A 16,257-nucleotide genomic window follows, 5' to 3' on the forward strand; every position below is an offset into this window, starting at 1 on the left:
CCCCTCCCCAGCCCTGCGCCCTGCTCCCCCAGCCCCCACCCGCTCCCCAAGCCTGGCACCCACAGGAGAACATTCCCTTTAGGAGAAAAAAACAAAGGATGCACAGGCCATTTCTGTGCGTTGTGCAGCACAGCATTCACCTGGTGCTAGAATGACAATGCTACTTTTTCTGTAGAAACTGCCCTCTGCTTCCCTTGCTACTTCTAGGCCTTTCCAAATACCTGCACGCACCTCAGATCTGCAACGCACACACCCCTGCGCCATACACACTGGCAACTACGCTCCCCTCCACTGGCCCTCCACTGGCACAGCTAGAACATTCCATCCCTCCACACCTCCCCACTCACAGCCCCTCCTCCCCCCACACCTCTGTGCTCATAGCTGTGCACCCCTCCCCTGGGCACTGTCTCCTCTGGGCTCTCCCTCCCTCCCTGGGCTCTCCCTCCCTCCCTGGGCTCTCCCTCCCTCCCCTGGGCATTCCCTCCCTCCCTGGGCTCTCCCTCCCTCCCTGGGCTCTCCCTCCCTCCCTGGGCTCTCCCTCCCTCCCTAGGCTCTCCCTCCCTCCCTGGGCCCTCCCTCCCTCCCTGGGCTCTCCCTCCCTCCCTGGGCTCTCCCTCCCTCCTTGGCTCTCCCTCCCTCCTCTGGACCCCCCCCATAGCCTGTGCACCTGCAGGAGGCCTAGCCCCAGCGGAAGCCCTGGGCCACACTTCCAGGCTGCTCTGCCCTGGCCCTGGGGCCCTGTGAACATTATCAAAGAGTGAAGATTGAAATTCTTCCGCTGCTCTCCAGCAAGATCTCCTGATACCAGGAAGCTGCTGGGTTCTCCAAGCCAAGGCCGAGCATCCTCTTGGCAGGCAAATGCGCTTCCAGCTCTCAGGAGCAGTTGCTAAGAGATGTGAAGGAGAATAATCCCCCCCCCCTTGAGAGGACCCTGCATGCCAATCACAGAGCCCCAGCCCCCGATAACCCAATTTCTTTGTTGGTTTAAAATCAATACGTGCTCTTTCGCTATTCATTTTTGATTATGAAACCTTCCATTTCAGTAAATCCATATGATTTCTGTGGTGTGGATGTTCGTTACCCCTGCCGTCTCCGGGAGGAGACAGGGCCTCTCAGCACGTGGTGCTGCGGTGGGCCCTTGGCCTCCTGGGCCCAGGGCTGCTCCCTGACCCACATGGGTCACAACAGCACAACAGCTCCCAATCTAGTGCAGAGGTAAGGTGCTGTGTATGTGATCTGTGGGTGTGCAGGGCCTGGATGTATGCCAGATTGGTATGTGCATGGGATCCATGTGTGTGCAGGAAATGCATGTGTGCAAGATCTGGGTGTGTGCAGGATCCATGTGTATACAGGACCTGGGTGTGCACCTTATCTGGGTGTATGCAGGTCTGAGAGTGCAGTTTCCAGTTGTGTGCACAGTCCTGGTGTGTGCAAGATCCACACACATGCAGGACCTGGCTGGCACAGGATCCATGTGTGTGTATGATCTGTGTGTGTGCATGATCTGTGGGCGTGCATGACCTGTGGGTGTGTACAGAATTTACACAGCACTGGATCTGTGTGTGCATGGGATACACATGTGCACAGGGTCCAGGTGTGCATAGGATCCACACATATGCACGTGATGTGCATGTGTGCAGGATTGGTTGCATGCAGGATCTGTGTGTGAGTGGAGAGCTCAGAATTCGGATGTGCACAGTATCCACGTGTGTGCATGTGACATGCATGTGTGCAGGATCTGTGTGTGAGTGGAGAGCTCAGGATCAGGGTGTGTGCAGGGTCCTCACATATGCATGTCACATGCATGTGTGCAGGATCTGTGTGTGAGTGGGGAGCTCAGGATCCAGGTGTGCACAGGATCCATGCATGTGCACACGATGTGCATGTGTGCAGGATCTGTGAGTGGGGAGCTCGGGATCCAGGTGTGCACAGGATCTGTGGCTCTGAGAGGGTTCATTGAGGCTGGGGATATGAGAGGATTCCCCACCAAATGAGCAAAGAGCCCAGGACTGCCCCCTGTTTGGGCCTCTCCTGACCATCAGCGTCCACCAACTCCAGCCCTGAAAAGCCACCTTCATTATTGAGATGTCAAGAAGGGGCTCAGAGGTGAGCTGCTAGCGATGCAGACGTGAGCCTGGGAAGACCTACAGCTGCTCCAAGTGGAGCTGTATTTGTAAAACAAGGTAACAGTGGGACAGGATGGGGCGGGACAGGATGGGGCGGGGCAGGACAGCAGAGCCACTCAGCCATCACGTTGTGGAATGACATCATTATATTCATTCTCCCTCCCTCTCTCTCTCATCATACTAGGGAATGAGCCTTATGAGGAAAGCCAGTGTTGGCTGGACCTGCACTGGGGGTCCTTGAGGGTGATCAGACCCAGGGTGGGTGAGCAAGCTGTGTCCCCGCCCCCCTCCCCCTTCCCTGAGCTGAGTCCCAGCACTGGGCTCCCATGCACATGGTGACATAGTGCCTTCACTTCGGCCCAGCCACATCCTGACTCCTGGAGGAGCACCGTGAACAGGACCATCAGTGGGCCAGGTGCCGGGGCCTCGCTTACCAATCTACAAGGCCAAGAGCCAGAGCCACATTTACCAAGCCAGGTGGCTTCCCCAAGTAGCCTAAAATTAACTTCTTTACCACCAACATCTTGTCCCTCAAATCGGTGGTCAGTAGCTAATGGGAAAACCAAGAGTGAGCAGTAGAATTAGACAATGAACACCAACACCAGAACCTCACACTGGCTCACCAGGCCTGGCATGAAGAAAGGAACCTTACAAGCCACAGAGAGATCTGAACAAGCTCTGTTCTCTTCAAGGAAACTCATTTCAATCCAACTTTTAGCATACCACCTGCTTAGAAGTTGGAAGTACCCTATGGACATATGCTTACCTTCAGCGCAGTGGTGCGTCCAGGACTGACGGAGCTAGGAAACCCAAAATACACTTGAAGCATTGACTTGCAATGACTTACTCAAGTCAGCCAGCATTGACTGCTGCAGCAACGAGATGTAACATGGCGTTTGCTGCTGCACTATTCACAATAGCCAAGATATGGAAACAGCCCGAACGCCCTGCAAGAGATGAGTGGATCCAGAAAATGTGGTACACACACACAATGGAATTTACTCATCTATCAGACAGAACAAGATCATGCCATTGGCAGGGAAATGGATGGACCCAGGACAAATTAAGTGGAGTAAGTCAGGCTCCACGAGATACGCGGTGCATGTTCTCTCATATATGGAAGTTCACTCTAAAATTCAAATGTATATGACAGCATATACAAGGTTATATGCATGTACACACGCACGCATGCGCGCGCGCGCGCACACACACACACACACACACTGACCGAAGGATGGTACACTTAGGGGAGGAGATAGTATAACTCTTCTGGACATCTAACAAGCCTTTTAACAAAATGAATACCAGGAAGCAGACACATTGGGCCCTGAAGGGAGGAAGATGAGCAAATGCCGTGCTTATATTCAATGTACACTATGTGAAAATTAAATATGTAATTTACGGTAGGGATGAGAGGGGGGAAATGGAGAGGAACAATGGGAGGTGTGGCATTGAATGAGATGCATTGTACTCGTGGCCTGAATTGTAGAGCTGGAACCCCTTTGCACAACTACTTGACAAATTAATTTTAAAAATGAAAATAAATTAAAAAGTGCATTTGCAACCTCAATGCTGTAGCACACTTCTCTTGCCAGGCAAACCTGAAGAACATTAAAATAGTTTACTTCAAATTACATAATTGTTTCTGTAAACTTCTGGACAGCAAGTGTGTAGAAAACGAGGACTAGCTGTCGTTTTTAATGAATCAAACCGCCAGGCTTTGATTCCCATGCCATCGATGAAGTTCCCTGTACTTCCCATTGCCTCCACAGGGCCTGCGCACGCAGTGAGGGGGCAGAGGGTGGCTGGGAGCCATCAGCTCTTCCACGCGCTCCAGACCAGTCCTGATGAGCACAGCGCATAGGCCGGCAGCAACTCCACTGTCATCCCTCATTCAGAGCCACCAAGCAGTCTCTGGTCTTGATGAAAGTCTGGCCAGTACCCTCAGTCCCTGCACATCAGAATGCTGGACAGCCGGGGTGGGGGGGAGAGGGGGGCTCCTCCAGGCCACGGGGGTGGCCAGGATCCAGGAGCTTCTCCATCTCTCCAGCCTGGGGGGGGGGGGGGGAAGAGGGGGCTCAGACCCAGGCTCAAGGAGCACAGAGCTGCTGTCCTCATGAACATTCGAGGCAAACAGAGTTGCAGCTGAATGCCATCCCCCAGCAGACTGGACAGGCCCAGCCTTGCCACCTCTCAGACAAAGCAACTGTGGAGACCAGCGTCCCAAGACCCTATCACCTTACAGCGGCTTCCTAGGAAGCACTGGTGAGTGACAGGACCAGATAGCGTTTACGGCCAGGAAAGCCTGCATCTGAAGGCAGCTGTCAGAGCAAACACACCAGGAGGAGGGCTGCACCCACACACAGCACTGAGGACCAGGACTGCACCCACACACAAGCAAGGATGAGGATAATCTTCTCCCACGCCCTGGGCCTGAGGGCAGGCACTTTGGTTCGTGGGCTGTGCACAGGTCTGGTTGGCTGTTTCTAGGCATGTTCTCTGGGAATGCGGGCAGTGGACTGGGAGCAGAGCTGCAGGCTTCCCTGGAGCCAGTTGCCTCTGGACTCCACACCTGGCCTGTCCTCAGACGAGGACAGCTGTCCACTGGACACCCACCTCAGACGAGGACAGCTGTCCACTGGACACCCTGCCCCAGACGAGGACAGCTGTCCACCGGACACCCCACTTCAGACGGGGACAGTTGTCCACTGGACACCCACCTCAGACGATGACAGCTGTCCACTGGACACCCTGCCCCAGACGATGACAGCTGTCCACCGGACACCCCGCCTCAGACGGGGACAGCTGTCCACTGGATACCCCACCTTAGACGAGGACAGCTGTCCACTGTACACCCCGCCTTAGATGAGGACAGCTGTCCACCGGGCACCCTGCCTTAGATGAGGACAGCTGTCCACTGGACACCCCGCCTCAGACGGGGACAGCTGTCCACCGGGCACCCCGCCTTAGATGAGGACAGCTGTCCACCGGACACCCCGCCTTAGACGAGGACAGCTGTCCACCGGACACCCCACCTCAGATGAGGACAGCTGTCCACTGGACACCCCACCGCAGACCATGGCTTACCAGAGATTCAGGTCCATGTGGTGCCAGGCCTCCCCCTTAGAATGATTTCCAATTTGAATTTTAGTTCTCTCCACCTCTTTAAACCAAGCTCAAGCGGTAGTTGAGGGCCAGGTAGAGACTGTGTTGGAAGCAAACAGTGAGGGTTGCACCCTGAGTTTAGCAGCCTTGCCCGCCTCCTGGTGCCCCCTCGTCCGGGGCCTCTGCACACCACTCGCTGGCCCCCCTCACGTGTTGTCTGACTGCTGGGGCGTGGGCATGAGGAGCAGGCTTGGGTATAACAGGTGCCTCCTTCAGCTCCTAGAGCTGCCCAGAGGCATCGAGTGCTGGTCACTGAAGCTGGAGGACAGAGCTGGCCAGGGTGCAGACACACGCTAGGAGAGTGGACTGCACACACCCGGGGCTGAGGCTAACTGGGCTTTTCCAGGCGGCTGTGGATGCGTGGTGTGGCTCTGCAGGGGACTGGCAGGCCGTGCCTCAGTGACACCCCGTGGAGGCAATCTCTGTGCACAGATGTCGCGAGATCAGGTGGACTAGGCCCTGGGCCCAGGGACGGCTCTGGGCTCAGCCAGTGGCTGTTGTGACAGGAGAGGAGCAATCTCGTAGGATAAGTAGTTCTCACAACTTCCTCTGGGCCTCTGTTCTTCCCCAGTCTCCTTTTCTCCCCGCTCCTTTCCTACACTTCCTCTTCTTCCTTCCTTCTGCTCTTTGTTCTGCCCTCTGTCTCTCAGTTACATTCTTTAACAGAGAGGATTTTAAAACAAAACATCAACAACTTAGCTTCCCCTTGGAAGATTCAGTGGCGTACACCTACCAGCTTAGCTCTCAGGAGCCTAAGATCCTGAGATGGTGGCTCAGAGCCAGCCCAGACAGAAAAGTCTGCTGGACCCCATCTCCAAAATATGCAGCAAAAATCAGTGATGGAGATGTGACTCAACTGGTAGTGCACCGACAGATCAATCTGGCCGAACAAGAATACCTGAGCACCAACCAGAGCCACCAAAACAAATGAATGCGACTGAAGACTAGAATAGTGAGCCAGTTTCTGCTGTTGTAGATGGAAGCCCAGACCAGAAGGAAGCAGGAAGTGTCGCTGAAGCCCTTGCTCACACCCAGAAGTCGGCCAGCAAGGAGAAGGTGGTGTGGGAGGGCTATGAATAGAAAGCTGTCCAACCCCCAAGTCCAACATCTAAGACGCTGCTGCAATTCCAGCTGTCCAACCCCCAAGTCCAACATCTAAGACGCTGCTGCAATTCCACAACCTCCAAGTCCAACATCTAAGACGCTGCTTCAATTCCAACTGTCCAACCCCAAGTCCAACATCTAAGACGCTGCTGCAATTCCAGCTGTCCAACCCCCAAGTCCAACATCTAAGACGCTGCTGCAATTCCAGCTGTCCAACCTCCAAGTCCAACATCTAAGACGCTGCTTCAATTCCAACTGTCCAACCTCCAAGTCCAACATCTAAGACGCTGCTGCAATTCCAGCTGTCCAACCCCCAAGTCCAACATCTAAGACGCTGCTTCAATTCCGCGTCCATGGACGACATGCACACTGTACTTACCCTCCTCCTGCCCTTACCCTCACTGGGCCAAATCTGAGAAGAAAGGAAACCACATACAAGGGCACTGCTGACCGCCGGCCGGGGCACCGCAGGTTCTGATGGAGCTGAGGCTGAGCCCAGACTGTGCTGCTCAGAAGCCGCCTACCATCTCCCCCCCCCCATCCACCCGCCTTCCATGTCCCCAGCTTGGGTGATCTCTGACCTCAGCTCCCATCTGGACCAAGCCACCCAGTGCTGGCTCTGTGTCTGTGCCATTCACTCAATCTCTGCACTGTCAATGCACAGTAGAAACCCAAATTCACAGTCCAGGCTCCTTCACCTCCTTCCATCCACCATATCCAACCCCTTACGCGCCTGGGCTGGATGGTTCTGAGAGTGAGACTCGAGGGGTCGGGATGCTCCACGCAGGGAGAGGAGCGATGGTACTGCCCCGATGTTAACTTGGGAGCCCTGAAGGACCGCGTGGGGACACTGCGGGCCTGTGAGGTAGACTCCTCCTAGAACTTGACTCCAGCAGGGAGAGAAAACAGGCAGACAACTGCGTGTCCTCGGCGTGCTGAGACACACATCACCTTACGTCACTGACATACCGTTACACTAAGCAAAGGTAGTCATTAGGAATACTAGCCTCTCTTCTTTTTTGGTCTGAGACCAGGACTCTGACTTGGTACTCGATGCTTTTGCTCCCCGGACAGCACTCTACCAGCTGAATCATGCCTCCGACCCCCATTAGCAATATTAGTAAGAAATTAAAATTTGTATTTAATTTTCAGTTTATGACAACAAATTAGGTAATTGAAAGAAGTAACCCGGTGCTGCTGGTGGGTGATGTGGTGTGGACTGCAGTGAGGTGCGTTCTTCCCTTCCCCGGCTATCTGGGTCTCCATCCCAAAGAGCCTGGGTGACGGCCAGTCCAGAGGAAGCGAAGGCTCTTAAAAAGTTGCATCATAAATGTTAATTCGCCAAAAATTAACCTGGTGTCACGCAATGTCTTCCCTGTCTCACACCTCTGTCCCTGTGGCATCACGGGATAGCACAGCACAGCCCACTCTGTCTCCTTGCTCTGCGCAGATTCCAAATAGGCAACCAGGCCTCGGAAGTGGAGAGAGTCCCCAAAGGAGGCAGGGAATCCGGCACTCAGAAAATGACAGCAGGATGGGGAAGGTTCAGGGGATGAGCCTGCTGTATGAGAAACTCTGCCCTCACTCACAGAGCAGGCAGACCGAAGGCTGCGCTCCCACTGTCCCAGACAGCCGGGAACCACCCTTGATGGCTGGTGAGAGGATTGACTTACCCTTGAACGTCTTGTGTTAAACTCAGCATCCAAAGCTTACACACGTAACATGTTCTGCGGGGCTGATAGCCCATGTGAGGAGGATGCTGCTTCTGTGAACATTAGACCCAAAAGATCAGGAGATAAAACAAAACCTTGGCCATCCAGGCCCAGCAATGAGAAGCCAGTTGGAGGGAGAGCAGACCTGGAGGGATCTCCCCCTGGGGTGCGGTGGGCGGAATGCCTTCCAAACCCCACACTGCCCTGAGGCTCCACAGGCAGAGGCAGAAAGCCGCTCACTTGTGTCCTAGGAAGAGACTGCGGTCTGGTCCCAAGACTTCAGTACCAGAAAGGAACAAGTCCAAAGTACTCTCCAAAATGTAATCTAATGTTTGAAATGCGTGCTAAGCTAGTTACAATGACCCCTAAATAGTCTATGGGAAGGAGCAGGGGCAGGGATGAGCAGTGTGAAAATTAAATTCTCACTTGGAGTAGAAGAGTAGAGGAGCAAGGATGCTTGCAAGTCGGAGGCAGAGACCTGACAAGGTTCACCCAGTGATCCGAGCACTGATGCTGCGCTCGGGTGGGAAAGCACGGGTAAAGCTAAGCATGGACATGTCGTGTAGAATGTTTACAAGGATGGATTTGGGGAAAACTGGGCATGCATATCCAGAAAACTAAAAGTGGACCCGTTTGTCACCATGCACCAACCTCAACTCAAAGTGGACCGAAGATTTCAACTTCAGACCTGAAACTTGGAGGTTATTGCACGAGGGAGTAGGAGAAACGCTTGCACTTATAGGCATAGGCAGAAACTCTTGACAAATGGAATTACATCAAAATAAAGTTTCTGTACAACAAAGGATTTAGTTACGGAACTAGAAAGACAGCCAACAGACTGGGAGAAGACCTGATAAAGGCCTAATACCCAAAATATACAAGGAGCTCAAGAAACTAACCCCAAAGCTTATCTACCAATCACTAAAATGGCGAAGAAGTTATGGAGAGACTTCTCAGAAGAAGAGGTGAGAATGGCAAAGAAACACATGAGGAAATGCTCATCATCTCTGGCCATAAAGGAAATGCAAGTCAAAACAACTCTGAGATTCTGTCTCATCCCAGTTCAATTGGCCAACCTCATAAATTTGAACAACAACAAATTTTGGAGGGGATGTGTGAAAAAGGAACTCTATTGCACTGTTGGTGGGAATGTAAAGTAGATAACTACTCTGGACAGTGGTCTAGAGGTTCCTTAACAACCTAAACACAGAACCTCCCTACGACCCAGCCATACCATTGGGCATCTACACCTCACAAGCCAAGATACTGTGAAGACACTTCTACACCCATGTTCATTGCTACACTAGTCACAATAGCCAAGGTAATGGAAATAGCCTTGATGCCCTGCAATAAAAAAACTGGGGACCTATACATAATGGAATTTTACACAGCTATTAGAAAGAGTAGTCTTATGTCATTTTCAGGGAAATGGATGAACCTAGAACAAATCTTGTTAAGTGAGGGAAGGGAAGCTCAGAGAGAAAAACAGCACACGTTCTCTCTCATAGGCGGAAGTCAGATCTAAAATTCCAGGGCATGATAAATTATGCAGGTCTCCAGGCTCCACACACAGTGAGACCAAAAGAGGATACTGTAGATGGCTTCCTGAGGCCAAGGGCCGTGGAAGGTTCCAGTGTGAGCACTTGGCTGCTGAGTGTCCTGGGAGGGCCAGGGCCTCAGCTGACACAGAGAAAGAAGCATTCCTAAGCCTGGGTTTCTCAGCCCCAGGGTCTGAAACCCATCCTCATCTGTGGGGAGAAGCACTTTACCTAACAACACAGGGCTGGTTAAGATTTATTAACTCAGTAACTAAGAGTAATGAAAACAACCTATGCTAGCTCCTGAAGGTAATGAAGCACTGACTATGTACCTGGAGAGTAACTGAGTCAGCTTTAGACCTGCACTGAACGACAGCTTTTCACCAAAAGGTTTTGGATTGCATTAATAAATAAAACAATAAATTTATCTGTGGTGTAATCAGCAGAGATCTTGGCTGTGTAAGGCAGAGGGTGCCACTCCTGAAGAGAGCTTAGGGTCTTAGAGACCTGAGGCTCCTCCATGTGTGGGACTCCCCAGACACAAGGCTGGGTCTCAACTTCAGAACTTTTAGCCTGGGTCACAAGTCATTTCCAAGTTCTCTTTCTAAATGTCAGCTTGTAAGATGGAATCTCTCCCGACTGCTTGCTGATGGTCTGTTACGGGTCAGACACCAGCCCAGGGTGCTGTGTGTGCATCTCATTTAGTCTCAGGACAACGCAGGTTCATATATCTCTCATCTAACATGTCCAGGCTCAAGGGTTTGAAATAGGTCTATGTGAATCCATAACCTACCATTTTTCCTCTCAGGTCCATTGCTTTAGATTTCTGAACTAGAATGACTAAATAGAATGTGCTGTACACGAGCAACTGCTCGAGCCTTCACAGGCAGAACAATCAGGACAGCCTCACCAGAGCAAGGAGCAGCCTGCAGCTCCTAACATGGGCATTTCAGGCCATGGGTTCTGTGTTCTATTGCTGGGTTGCGCATACTATGGCTGGGTTGTGTGCACTAGGGTCAGGTTGTGTGCACTAGGGCTGGGTTGTGTGCACTAGGCTTAGGGAGCCTGGCCTCCTCAGCTCTGACCTGGAGGCTCCAGCTGAGCAGTTGTGACCCCAGGGTGGTATGAGAGGGTGTATCTGTCTTCCCACCTGTCAGAGAGGGAGAAGACGGCCAGTGAGCCACACCACATCTGCGAACAGCACGAGAGTGCAGAGCACATTTACTCAATTACATGAAATATCACCTGCCTTCCATAAACCTCAGCCTCTTCCCTTCTCACAAGCAAGTGCAAAGAATAACATCTAATTTAAGAATTAAACGTAGATTCACAGTGATTGTGCTTACTCATGCTAACAGCAAAGTGTTTTGATCCTTTGAAAGGAATGCTGTGCCGGCCACCCACGTTTTCATGTCTGCCCTTCAGAGCAGAGTGTGGGAGGAGAGGGGCGCCGGGCACCCAGTACTGTGAGCTCAAGGGCGGCTGTTCTGGCTGCAGGGGCCCAGGGCAACCAACGCCAGCAGATGGCAGGAGATGGCCTTGGTGGCCTGGAGCAGCCATGCATAGGAGAAGAGAAGCCAGCCAAGCCAGCCAGGGAAGGTGTGGAGGGGACAGGGAGAAAGGACAAATGCGTTTTACTAACTCATTTTTCTTCCACTTATTTCCATCATTTTGGGAAGGAATCTCAAGACTTCACTCTTACCACTTAAGTACATTAGAACATCCATCCAGTTACAGGTGGTCCCACAATAGCCATGGCCTGGAGGCCCTGGGAGGTAAAGGTTCAGCGGAGAAGACGGTGACCTTGGCTCACCGGGGGCATGGAACAGAGCCCACACAGATGGTGCAGTAGAACTGCAAGAATTAGTATTAGCTCAGCCCTTAAAACACACCATAAGATTAGATCATGTATTAAAAGCAGATTAAAGAGAGGAGTTGGAATGTGTGAGAACCAGATGTCCAGTGTACTCACCACTTTCTCCAGGACCCTGGGGTGGCTTACAATTCTGCCCAGTAATCAAGGAAAGTTAATGTGTTCATGTACAAGGCTTTGATAAAACACACACTTAATAATATTCTTTTATTTGTAGGTTGTAGGGCTTGAACTCAGGGCTCTTTTGCCCAAGGCTAGTACTTCACAAGTTTGAGCCACAGCTCAACTTCTGGTTTCTTATTGTTTAATTGGAGGTAAGAGTCTTATACACTTTCCTGCCCAGACTGGTTTCAAACTGTAATCATCAGATCTCAGCCTCCTGATTAGCTAGGAGTACAGGCATGAGCCACTGGCACCTGGCTAATATTCTCTTTCTGAAGAGTGATTCTGCTGCTTTAGAGGAAAGAGCACATGAAGGGAGCCACAAGTGAACACTGGGGCCATGGCTCCTGTTTGGCTTCCACTTGACTTCCTTTTGTTTTTATTGTTGACAACATGGGAGGACAGTGAGAAAGTCAGATGATCTATGTGCTAAGCATATGAAAACAGAGGGGAGATGGAAGTGGAGAGATTATATCTGTACAGGTGCGCTCCATTGTCCCCTCCTGCGCCTCTGCCTCGCTGGATAGTGCAGGAACTTGGCTATGGTCTCATTTTCTTTAAAAGAAAACATTGGTTGCCATAGAAACATGTTTCCTTGTTAACACGGTTATCACAGTGGCTTGCCTTAGATTTTTTTTCCTTTTTTTTTTTTTTGCAGTCAGGGGCTAGTGTGTAGCAGACATATATGGGTTTTACTTCTCTGGACTTTTTTGTCGCAGTCTGTGGTCTGTAGTGCCAGCCTCTCCAGAGATCAACCATCACAGATTGTGTGTATGTGATGAATACTCAGAGCTGTGAGGACTTCCACCTGCTTCTCTTCACTCCGCACTCTGTACTCCCCAGCCTACTGCTGCCTGCACACCTAGTTCTCTTGGATGGCATTAGAGCTCCTGTTTCTCGAATCCTTCCTACCTCTGCACCCATCGCCCTGCCAGCCTCAGCCATGTGTGCGTGCACCCAGATAACATTGCCCATGAAAAGTGGTTTCGGAGCCATATCAGGGAGACAAAATGTGCCTATGCCTTGGCCCTTGCTAGGCAGACTGAAGAAAAAAAGACCTTTTGATTTCCTGCCATTGTTTTCTATTTTTAAAAAATCTGCACGGAGAGGTTTGGCAGATTCGTGGGGAGCTTGAAAGCAGCATGTTTGGCACTGTCACCTTGGCAGCAATTTGCATGTTCCAGGCTGTCATCCCTGGGCTGCACCTGACAAGACCTGCCAGGGCCCATCAGAAATGTATACCACCTGATGGCTCCTTTCTTCTCGGTGCTGAAGCACTGGAAGCAGAAGGTAGAGCTGGGTGTGGCCACCATCTCAAAACACATTGAAATTTATCCCAGCTCTCAACTCTTTATTCCCGTGTGGCTCTGCTCTCTCTTCTCACCCTCTAGTCCACATACCCATTTGCATGTATGCATATGCTGATAGCATGTACAATGCACAAACATTTGGGCACACACACATGGACACACATACGCCTGCACACACACACACACACACACACACACATGAAACCAAATATACAGGCATTGGTATTGAAGATCAGGCAAACAGAAGCCACAATTGATAACAGCCCATCTTCTACCAACAAGCAAGCAGACCATGTGGATCTGGGGCCTGGCACCTCGGGAGGACCTGTGGACAAGGGTGGGTGGTCACTAGTATCTATTATGGTCAGAATAGCACCATGTGTACTCCCTCCCTGGAGTGGTACGCTGTGGACTAGAGTCTCAGGACTGATGAACAGCCCTAGTGGAAATGACACCACCGCATGTCCCTCAAACATGCGTTCCATTCCCCAAGGTCTTCTGAGGTCCCCAGGGCATGAGAAGAGACTGGAGACGGAGCCCGGCCCCTTGCCTGCAGCATGCTGGGAATCAGTGTAGATGGTGCTCCAGTGTGCCTGTGTGTCCACAAAACTTCCCTGAGATGCTGGCACATGAAGACCATGGAAGCTAATGATGTCACGGATGTATTGGCCTGCAGGCCCCTGTCTGGGGTGGAGGCCCCTGAGCCTGCTGTCTAGACTATCCTCGAGCCCGGGTTATCAGTGCAGCTCCCACACTGTCTGCAGGTGTTCTCATTGGTTTTGTGGCAATCTAGCTCTTCAACCTCACACAGCTGGGCTGTGGATGCAGCAACTGGTATAAGGGAAAACTGACACCCAATCTGACCTAACACCCCAGGAAACACATACAGCCATTGACAGACTGCTGTGGCCAGGGCCAGAGACTGCAGGAGAGCTGGGACACCTCTGCTTGAAGTTTCACAGAGCCGGATCTTTGCCCAGGGAGATGCCTGATGAAGAGGGAGGGCTGGTGGGCAATGCTCACATAGCCTGGGGAGGACGGGAAGCACTGCTGACTTGAAAATGGGCTTTGGGGCTCAGTAATCACGGGATCCTCTAAGCCCCTAGGCACCCAGGCGGCTGGCTCTTTTCCAGCACAAATGCATGTTTAATTAGGTGCTCAGGTGTGCAGGGAATGGTGGTGAGATGTGTTCAGCTGAGCCCTTCGGAAATGCCCTAATTATCACACAGTAGCTGGGGCACAGCATCCCAACTTGCCCCCATGCTGCTCAGGAACATTCTGGGAACATCAAAAAGTCACCTCTGATCATGGCTCTGAGCTCAGGACAGTCCCTCTCCCTCCTCATTCCAGGCCCAAGAAGGAAAAAGGACAGCTTGTGGAATAGGAGAAAATCTTTGCCAGCATATATATATATATATATATATATATATATATATATATATAGACAGAGGCCGAATATTCAAAATATACAAAATATACAAAGAACTCAGGAAACAAAACCCTCAAAGAATCAACAACCCAATTAATACAAGGGTAAACAAACCAATTAGAGATTTCTCAGAAGATGTGGTAAAAATGGACAACAGACACATGAATAAATGCTCCACATCTCTGGCCATAAAGGAAATGCAAATCAAAACAACACTGAGTGTTAGAATGGCCATCATCAAGTAAACTAACATTAACAGATGTTAGCATGGATATGGCCAAAAGAGAATGCTACTACACTGTTGGTGGGAATGAAAACTTGCTCAACCACTCTGGAAAGGAGTATGGAGATTCATTAAAAAATATCCTATGATCTAGCAATTCTACTCTTTTGCCTTTATCCACAAGATTACAAATCAGGATACAGTAAAGCCACCCGCACAACCATGTTCCTTGAAGCATTATTCACCATGGCCAAGGTACAGAATCAGCCCAGATGCTCCTCAATGGATGAATGAATCAGAAACAGGAGGATGGTATCTCTCTCTCTCTCTCTCTCTCTCTCTCTCTCTCTCTCTCTCTCTCCCTCCCCCCTCTCTCTTCCCACATACAATGGAGTTTTATTCATGCATTAGGATAAGTGATATTATACCATTTGATGTTAAGGATATTAAGGAACTGGGAAAAATTATGTTAAGTCAGGTCCAAAGAGACAAAGAGTACATATCTTCTATCGTGTGTGGAAGCTATAAAATAAACATACGGGGGCTGTATGCAAGTGTACACAAATGTCTTGATCAAAGTATGGAAGAGTAGTAAGAGATAATTCAAATGGTATTATGTGAATAAAATGAATACCAGGAAATTGGTACTTTAGAGGTGGGGGGGACTAAAGGGGAGAGAGGAGAGAGAGAAAGACAGGGAGAAGGCAGTCATAATATCCAGTGCACATCCTATGAAACTGGAAAACAGCGGGGAGGTGTGGGGTGAATGGAGAGAACGATGGAGGGGTAACATCAACCAAGTTGCACTATATCCATGAACTGACATGCTGAAGCATAGCTCCTCTGCACTTAAAAGGAGTGATAAAAAACACTTTGGTACTGGCACAAGAACAGACATGAGGAACAATGGAATAGAACTTAAGACACTGAAATGAACAGACCATAGCCTTCAATAAGGGAGCTAAAAAGATAGAATGGAAGAAAGCCTCTTCAGTAAATGGTGCTGGCAAAACTGGTTAACCACCTGTAGAAAACTAAAGCTAGATCCTTATATATCACCCTGCACCAGAATCAACTCCAAATGGATCAAGACCTCGAAGTCAAAGCAGACACCTGAAAACATTATAGGAAGGAATAGGAGAAACTCTAGGTCTCCTTGGCACAGGCTGAAATTTTCTTAATAAAGACTCAGAAACACAACAAATCAAAGAAAGGTTGAACAAATGGGATTGCATGAAGCTGCAGAGCTTTTGCATGGCAAAGGACATAGCTAGCAAGATCAATAGAAAGCCCACAGATTGGGAGAAGATCTTCTCTAGCCATAAACGGACAAGAGTCTCATATCTAAAATATACCTGGAACTCAAAAAATTAAATCCCCCAATAACAAATCCTCAAAGAAACAACTGCCTGATTAATAAGTGGGCTAAAGACTTAAAGAGAAACTTCTCTGAAGAGGAAAGAAGGATCGCCAATAGACACATGAAGAAATATTCAACCTCCCTAGCCATAAAAGGAATGCAAATCAAAACAACATTGAGATACCAACTCATCCCTGTTAGAATGGCTATAATCAAGACCTCTAGTAACAACAGATGCTGGAGTGGATGTGGACA

This window comes from Dipodomys ordii, unplaced genomic scaffold, assembly GCF_000151885.1.
Source record: "Dipodomys ordii isolate 6190 unplaced genomic scaffold, Dord_2.0 Scaffold115, whole genome shotgun sequence".
Taxonomy (NCBI): Eukaryota; Metazoa; Chordata; class Mammalia; order Rodentia; family Heteromyidae; genus Dipodomys; species Dipodomys ordii.